This window comes from Vombatus ursinus, unplaced genomic scaffold, assembly GCF_900497805.2.
Source record: "Vombatus ursinus unplaced genomic scaffold, bare-nosed wombat genome assembly UNPS02014773.1, whole genome shotgun sequence".
NCBI classification, from domain to species: domain Eukaryota; kingdom Metazoa; phylum Chordata; class Mammalia; order Diprotodontia; family Vombatidae; genus Vombatus; species Vombatus ursinus.
In genome coordinates, this window is record NW_020954551.1 from 37193006 (window position 1) to 37200756 (window position 7751).

The 7751-nt window shown below is 42.9% G+C and overlaps 1 protein-coding gene across 2 annotated transcripts in view; it reads right to left on the reverse strand.

Moving 5' to 3' along the window:
• Positions 1–7498, reverse strand: part of TMEM40 (transmembrane protein 40) — a 27235-nt gene extending 19737 nt beyond the window's left edge. The window contains exon 1 of one of the 2 annotated variants that reach the window (XM_027864136.1): positions 7355–7498. The gene's annotated coding sequence lies outside the window, so the exon portion shown is untranslated. The remainder of the gene's footprint in view (positions 1–7354) is intronic. The other variant, XM_027864137.1, reaches the window with a different exon arrangement.
• Between the last annotated feature and the right edge of the window lie 253 nt (positions 7499–7751).

Consider the following 7751-nt stretch of genomic DNA (forward strand, 5'->3'; position numbering starts at 1 on the left):
CCCCCCCCAAAAAAAACCACAAACAGAAAGAGAAGAGAAGAGAGGAGAGGAGAGAGAAGAGACAGAGAGAGAGAAGTAGGGGAGCAGGGAGAGAGAGAAGCTAGAGATAGGTAATGATAGTTCAATATGATAGATTGATAAATGCTAGCTAAAGGTCAATAGATGAAGAAATAGACAAACGATAGGGATAGAAAATGGTTGATAGATACTAGATATAAAGAAATAGATAGATAGATGGACAAAGATAGATAGAGATGATAGAGATAAATAGTCCAAATCCTGTAATCCCAAACTACCTCCCAAGGGGTTAAGCAACTAATGCATTGTAAAGAGCCTTACAAAATGTCTTAGAGGCCTGGTTCCACCACAAACTCACTGGGTGAATCACTTCCCTTTTCTGGGGCTCCTTTTTCTTATCTGCAAAATGATGCGACTGGATTAAATCATCTCCGAGCTGCCTTTTAGCTTTGAGACAACAGTCATAGCTCATATTAATATACCATTTTACAGTTTAGTAATGAGCAGCTAAGTGGTGTAGTGGATAGAGTGCTGGACCTGGAGTCAGGAAGACTCATCTTTATTAGTTCAAATCTGGCCTCAGACACTGACTAGCTGTGTGACCCTGGGCAAGTCACTTCACCCTGTTTGCCTCAGTTTCCTCATCTGTAAAATGAGTGGAGAAGGAAAGGGTAAACACTCCAGTATCTTTGCCAAGAAAACCCCAAGTGGGGTCAGGAAGAATCAGACACAACTGAACAAGACAAAACAAAAGCTCATCAAGATTTACCAAGCACTTTATAGGGTGTCCCAATGTTCTGTTGTAGTGGGTATTACAGGTAGCATTCCCATTACTGCTCAGGAAACTGAGGTTAAGAGAAGCAAAGAGAGTTGTCCATGTTCACACCACTAGTGAGTGACCACAGCAAGATTTGAACTCAAGTCTTACTGACTCCAAGTCCCAGGCTCCATCTACCAGCCTAGACTGCAGCATGTTTTACAGTCTACAAAAGCTGCCACCTTCACAGCCAGCCTTTAGAGTAGATGATACAAGTATTATCCCCATTCTACAGATTGTCCCAACAGTGCTGGGAAGTTAGCATAGAATGGAAGACCTGTCCCACTCCTACTCCCTCACCTCTCCAGGAGATGGGTGGGATTAGTGCATGGACACCAGAACATTTGGGCCCAAACGGGAAAAGTACTTGCCTATGTCCCCGTGAAAAACGCAGTGTTAACTTGAAGTCAGGACTATTCCCAAAGAATCTTGGAATCTGAGAGCTGAAGGAAATCTCAGGGACCATCTAGCCCAACCCATCCAGTTTAGTCCCCAAAGACCCACCCGAAAAAGAATTCTCTTTATGACTAATCCAACAAGGGGTCACACTTGTGGTTGCCGGGGTCTTTGTTCCTTAAACCCAGATTTTAGGCCCTAAGGGAGTGATTAGACTAAGCAGCTTTAATTATTTAAAGTAGGTGAATAGCCCTCTGGTCACCACCGGATCCTGAATGGGAGTGAGCTAAGGCCCTCTCAGGAAGGGAATCCTTAGAACCTGGAGGGAGGAGGGAGGGTTTAATTAACCCTTCCAATCTGATGAGCTGTTTATTCTCACTGGGAGGCTGTTGTTATGGATTTTTGCATATACCCCTAGGTGGGGGCCTGGAGAGCTGCCCCTATTTACACTAAAGTGTTTATACTGCTTTTCCTAGAGTTTGTTTGTATGTTGTAAAAAAGTGTTTCACAAATCTGCGGAGTTGAATCAACCTTTTTAGATCTTGAACTTGGGCCAGACTTTGCATTTGGGGTCCAGCATGCACCTGGACTGAGTTGGAAATAAATTCCACTTCTGGACAGCTCCACCCAGAATGAATTTTTTTCCTCATGTCATGCCTAAATTTGCCTCTTGGCAACTTCCATGCCTTGCTCCGGGTTCTGCACTCCTGGGCCAACCAAAACAAATCAAATGCATTCTCTCTGTGACAGTTCTTCAAACATTTAGTCTTCCCTCCCCCATGACTTCTCCGACTCTTCCATATATGGCTAGATCTCCAGGTCCTTGACCAACCTGATTGCCCTTCTCTTCGTACTCTAGAGCTTATCAAAGTCCTTAAAAGATTATGTGACCCAAACTGACCGCCATATGCCAATTTGATCATGACAAGAGAAAGCTCGGAATAGTGTCTTTTTGCAGGCTTTTCCAAGAGGAGTCCATTTCCCTTCCACCCTCCTGGTCCTCATAGTACCTTTAAAGGAGAGAAGTAGATATGTAGGATTTGGACTATTAATAACATTGTTCATTATAATTGGTAATATTATTAATAACTAATAATAGCTCACATTTATGTAGCGCTTTATCTCTTTGAAAACGCTTCCACATGCTTCGTTTCATGAATTGGTAGGCTAAGTAGGTTCACCAAATGGAAGTGGTTTAACCACGGTCACACAGCTAATCAGTGGCAGAGACTGAACTAGGACAGTAGTGGAGGCTTGGGAGTGAAAGATTTGGGGTGACTATATTTCTGGTTCAAATTCTGGTTTGCCATACGCTTTTGTCACCTTGGGTAAGTCATTTCATCTCTGGTTTTCTATTTCCTCATCTGTAAAATGTAGCAGATGGACAAGATGGCCTCAGAGGACTCATCCCACTCAGTATCTATGATCCTTCCATGGCATGGTTGGCTTCCAGATGAAGGTTTTGGCTTTGAAATCTCCTGGGTTCAAATATAGCTCCAGACATTTACTAACTATGTGGCCTTGGGCAAGTCACGTAGCCTCTATCTCCCTCAGTTTCCTCAACTATAAAATGGGGATAATAATAATACCTTCCTTCCAGAGTTGTTGTGGAAAATCAAATATGTGATTTTCTAAGTCAATGAGGCCCACTGGGATCTTTATGTATGGTGCAGTGGCCCCATTTCTATTGAGTTTGACCCTGGGCTATTTCACCTTTCTTGACCTCCATTCCTTCACTCATATAATGAGTATAATACTTACCTTCTTTAACTCCCAGAATGCTGGGGGAGGATCAAGTAAGGTAGTAGTTTGACCTTCTTCTGAACTGCATGGTAGTGGGAAAAAACCCAAAGTGACATTTGTTTTGTTCAGTTGTTTTTCAGTCATGTCTGACTTCTTGTGACCCCATTTGGGGCTTCCTTGGCAAAGATATTGGAGTGGTTTGCCATTTCATTCTCCTGCTTTTTTTATAGGTGAGGAAACTGAGGCAAACAGGGTAAAGTGATTTGCCCAGGGTCACACAGCTGGTTAAGTGTCTGAGGCCAGATTTGAACTCACAAAGATGAATCTTCCTGAGTCCAGGTCCTGGCATTCTATCTACTATGCCACCCAGCTGTAAAGTGCTTAACACAGTGCTAATAAACGCTTGCTTCCAAATGCCAGATGCCAAAGCTGCCCTTCCAGAAGGGGTAGATAAATGGAAGAATGAAACTTTGTCCCAAAGGCAATGGCTTCCCACCTACAAATACAAAGAATGAAGCAATCCTTGCTATCCAGGGGCTTACATCCTAATTTTCTTTTTCTTGATTCTCCCTGACCCCTTCACAGTGAGGCATTAGGAGGAAAACAATCACAGAATCCTCAGTTTCAGAGCAGAAGGGCGCCAGGAAGCTCAGCAACTCTGATCCATGTGGGTTTTAGGGGTGAGGAAACTGGGGTCCAGACACCTAAAGTCACACAGCAGGTCAGTCCCACCCCCATCAATAATCAACCAACCAAACATGTATTAGCACCAGTGCTAATACAGAAAGCAAAATAGATGTTGTCCCACGGCAGTGCACAACCTGTATAGTTCATATTCCTTTCAGAGGCACTAAGGTAAGGCTCAAGGAATATTCTTTAAATGAGTCAATGAACATAATCCCTTAAAACCAGGTTTATCCGGTTTTTAATTCTACCTCATTGGTGCAGTGGACCTGGAGGCAAGAAGACTCATCTTCCTGAGTTCAAATCTGGCCTCAGACACTTACTAGCTGTGTGACCCTGTGCAAGTCACTTCACCTTGTTTGCTTCAGTTTCCCCATCTGTAAAATAGGTTGGAGAAGGAAATGGCAAACCACTCCAGTATCATTGCCAAGAAAACTCTAGGTCATGAAGAGTCAGACATGACTGAAAAAATAACTAACTTAGAAAACCACATACTAACATTATCTATGTTCTATTGTATTTTTATTTATTTTGTTTAGCATTTCCCAATTATGTTTTAATCTGGTTCTGCGGCACTGAAGAGGGTTGCTGGCTGTATGTTCGACTCTGGTCTAGAAGCAACAGGGTATGTTATAGAAAGAGCACCATTCTTGAAAGTTAAAAAGACCTGGGTTCAAGTCTTGGCTCTCATATTTACCAGTTATGTAGCCTTGAGCAATGCTAACAATAAGCTAACACAATATATAAACAACATTTATGTACCACTTTAAGGTTTGAAAAGGACTTTACATGATCTCATTAGATGCTCACAAGTGCCTGTGAATGAAGTCCGTTAGATATCATTATCCCCATTTTACATATGAAGAAACTGAGGCTGAGAGATTAAGTGGTACAGTGGAAAGGGTGTTGGATTTGGAATTTAAAGGTGGTTATTGGTCAGTCATGTCAGACTCTCTGTGACCCCAATGGGGGCTTTTTGGGCAAAGACACTGAAATAGTTTGTCAATAAGTTTGTTTGTTAATAATAGTTTGTCCTTCTATCTCTAAATCTATGATCCTGGGACTCACCCAAAGTCACTGGACTGGTAAGTTTCTCAGTTCTCTAATTCTAGCACTCAAATCATCCCATTATGCTCACTAAACCTCTGTTTTCCCATCTGTAAAATGGGAATAATATTATTTACACCACCTACATTATAGGGTGCTGTATAAATGAGTTGTTTTTCAGTGGCTTTCCCAAGGTCCCCACAATCTTAGATACCCAATATTCCTTCTTCCACTACACCAAACAAATCAATTAAATCATTCACAGCAAGATGGTAAGGACTTAAGTTATCCCACAAAGGCACCTTGGCGCAGTGTCCTGGATTCGAAATAAGAACATCCTGGTCTAAATCCCGACTCTACCACTTCTTGCCTCTATTACCTAGAACAAATCACTTGACTTTCCTGGACCTCGGGAGTGAAATGAGATGGTTGTACTAGTTATACTAGTCTCTTTCAGCTTAAAATCTGGGATCTTTGTGATTTCCCAAATATGTGGTCCTTTTACCCAGCCTGCATGGAGAGGGGCCAATCTGCCATCTGACCCTCTGAGTACTCTCTGGGCCTCACAGATAAAGAGGTTGGAGTTCCTGATATCCAGTCACCTACCTAGTCCCTTTTTTTGCTGCCCAGTCGGTTCAGTTGTGTCCGACTCTCTGTGACCCCATTTGGGGTTTTCTTGGCAAAGACACTAGAGTGCTTTGCCATTTCCTGCTGACTTTTGCTAACGAGAAGCTACTTCCCATCCTGGAGACTATGTATTTGAGAACTAGGAAAATTTAACCTTAAGAAGAGAAGGCTTACTTACAGGGGACCTGACGGCTGTCTTCAAGAGTCTTATAGGCTGTAACATGAAAATAGGATTGTTCCCTTTTACCTCAGAGGACAGAACAAGGAAAAATGGGTAAAAGTTGCAGAGAGGAAGAGCTCAATTGGGGGGTGGGGGGGACTTTTAAAAAATTTTCTTGTTGTTGTTCAACCATTTTTTCAGTTGTATCCAATTCTCCCTGACCCCATTTGGGGTTTTCTTGGCCAAGTTACTCAAATGGTTTGCCATTTCCTTTTCCAGCTCATTTTACAGATGAGGAAACTGAGGCAAATAGGGTGAAGTGACTTGCTCAGGGTCACACAGTTAGAAAGTATCTGAGGCCAGATTGAAACTCAGGAAAACGGGTCTTCCTATAGAGGTAGCTAAAATGTTATGGACTGCACTGAGGAACAACAAGTTCTCCATCACTGGAGGTCTTTGAGTGGAAGCTAGATGACTCTGTGTCAGAGGTACCATAGAAGAGATTCCTGCTCAGATTCAAATGGGGCTCAATAGCTACTGAGGCCACTTTCAGTACAAAGATATTATGATTCTGTGAGACTCCATAGGCTGTACTGGTGAGTTCCCATCAAGAAACCCAAAGATTCAATTCAAAACACAAGGACAGAGAAGCCTCGGAAGAAGGGAATCTTGACTTCTCCTTCCAAGGAGAAATTAGCCAACCTTAGAAATAACTTTTCTAATGGTCAGGAACCCCTTAATTTTCTGGGAATAGAAGAGAATGCTAATTTCACTCATTTGAGAGCCATTTCATGTTCTTTTTGGGTAGACACACTGGTGAAATTAGAAGGGGATTGCTTCCAGGATTACAAAATGTCAGAGCGACACAGAATGTTGGAGCTCAGGACAAGGTCTTAGGATACAGAACATGAGAAATGGAAGGGATCCTAGAACTTAAGTCAGATACGTAAGGCCCCTTAGAACACAGAACATTTAAGTCCAAAGATATATTGCTGTTGTTGAGTTGTTTCAGTCATATCTGACTCTTCATGACCCCATTTAAGGTTTTCTTGGCAAAGATACTGGAGTGGTTTGTTATATCCTTCTCCAACTCATTTTACAGATGAGGATACTGAGGCAAACAGGGTAAAGTGACTTGACCAGAGTCACACACCTAGTAAGTGTCTGAGGCCAGATTGGAACTCAGGAAGATGAGTCTTCCTGGCTCCAGACCTGATGCTCGAACCACTGTACTGCTTGGTTGCCCAAAAATATACTAGAGATTACCTAGTTCAAACAGCCTTAACTTTGTGTGTGTGTGTGTGTGTGTGTGTGTATGTGTGATGAACTCTTCTGGCAATCTGGCAAAGACCCCTTCTTAGAATCGTTTTTAAACACATTAAATAAAATATAGAGAATTACAGAGGAAACTAGTTACATTCAAATATATTTATGCATTAAAAAAAAAAAAAGTTCATGAGTCCTAGGTTAAGAAGCCCTAATCCTAGTCTAACTCAAGGAAGAAATTGAGGCCCATAGAGATGAAATGACTTGCCCAAGGTCACACAACTTGTCAGGGTAAGAGCTGAGACTTGAACCCAAATCTGTCCACCCTTAGTCCAGTGCATTTCTACTATAGCACAGAAAGGTTTCAAGCATCTATTAAGAAAAGTACCCAAGAATAGGGAAGACAATAAGCAACGATAATTAAGCTTCCCCCACTCAAGAAAACAAGTCACCACTAATTAATTAAAAAGAACTCCTAAGCAGAGATCCTGCCCTTAATCTTCCTTCCTTCTCTCCTCCACCCCACCCCCCACTTCCCTCAATAACCCAGAAGAAACCACAACCCCATTGGAAAATCAGCAAAGTGCCTACTGTACCTGTCCTCGGAGGCAGAGACAGTGAGTACTGCTGCAATGTGCTTCAGAAGATGTGACAGCTGATGGGACGGAGGAAGATATCCAGGAAGAGGCCAGGCCTGCCCAAGCACAGATGACGGGCTGTGAATGAGCAAACCCATGACTCTGGCCAGCTCCCTCCCCGCTGGGCCCCATGCTCTGACTCATCTCTATCGTCATGCCTTCTTCCTCCTTTCCTGTGGCAGCTTGTCCTCCTCGTTCTTCTAGGGGGAAGGGTCCCCTTCAAGGACATGGACCACAGAGAGAGGCTGGAGCTCCCGATATCCTGTTATCTAACCCTCTGGAGCAAACAGATACACAGGCCTAGCTTCCCTGTCTCCAGGCTCCCTGGATTTCTTTGACGTTCTGGCCCAAGGGA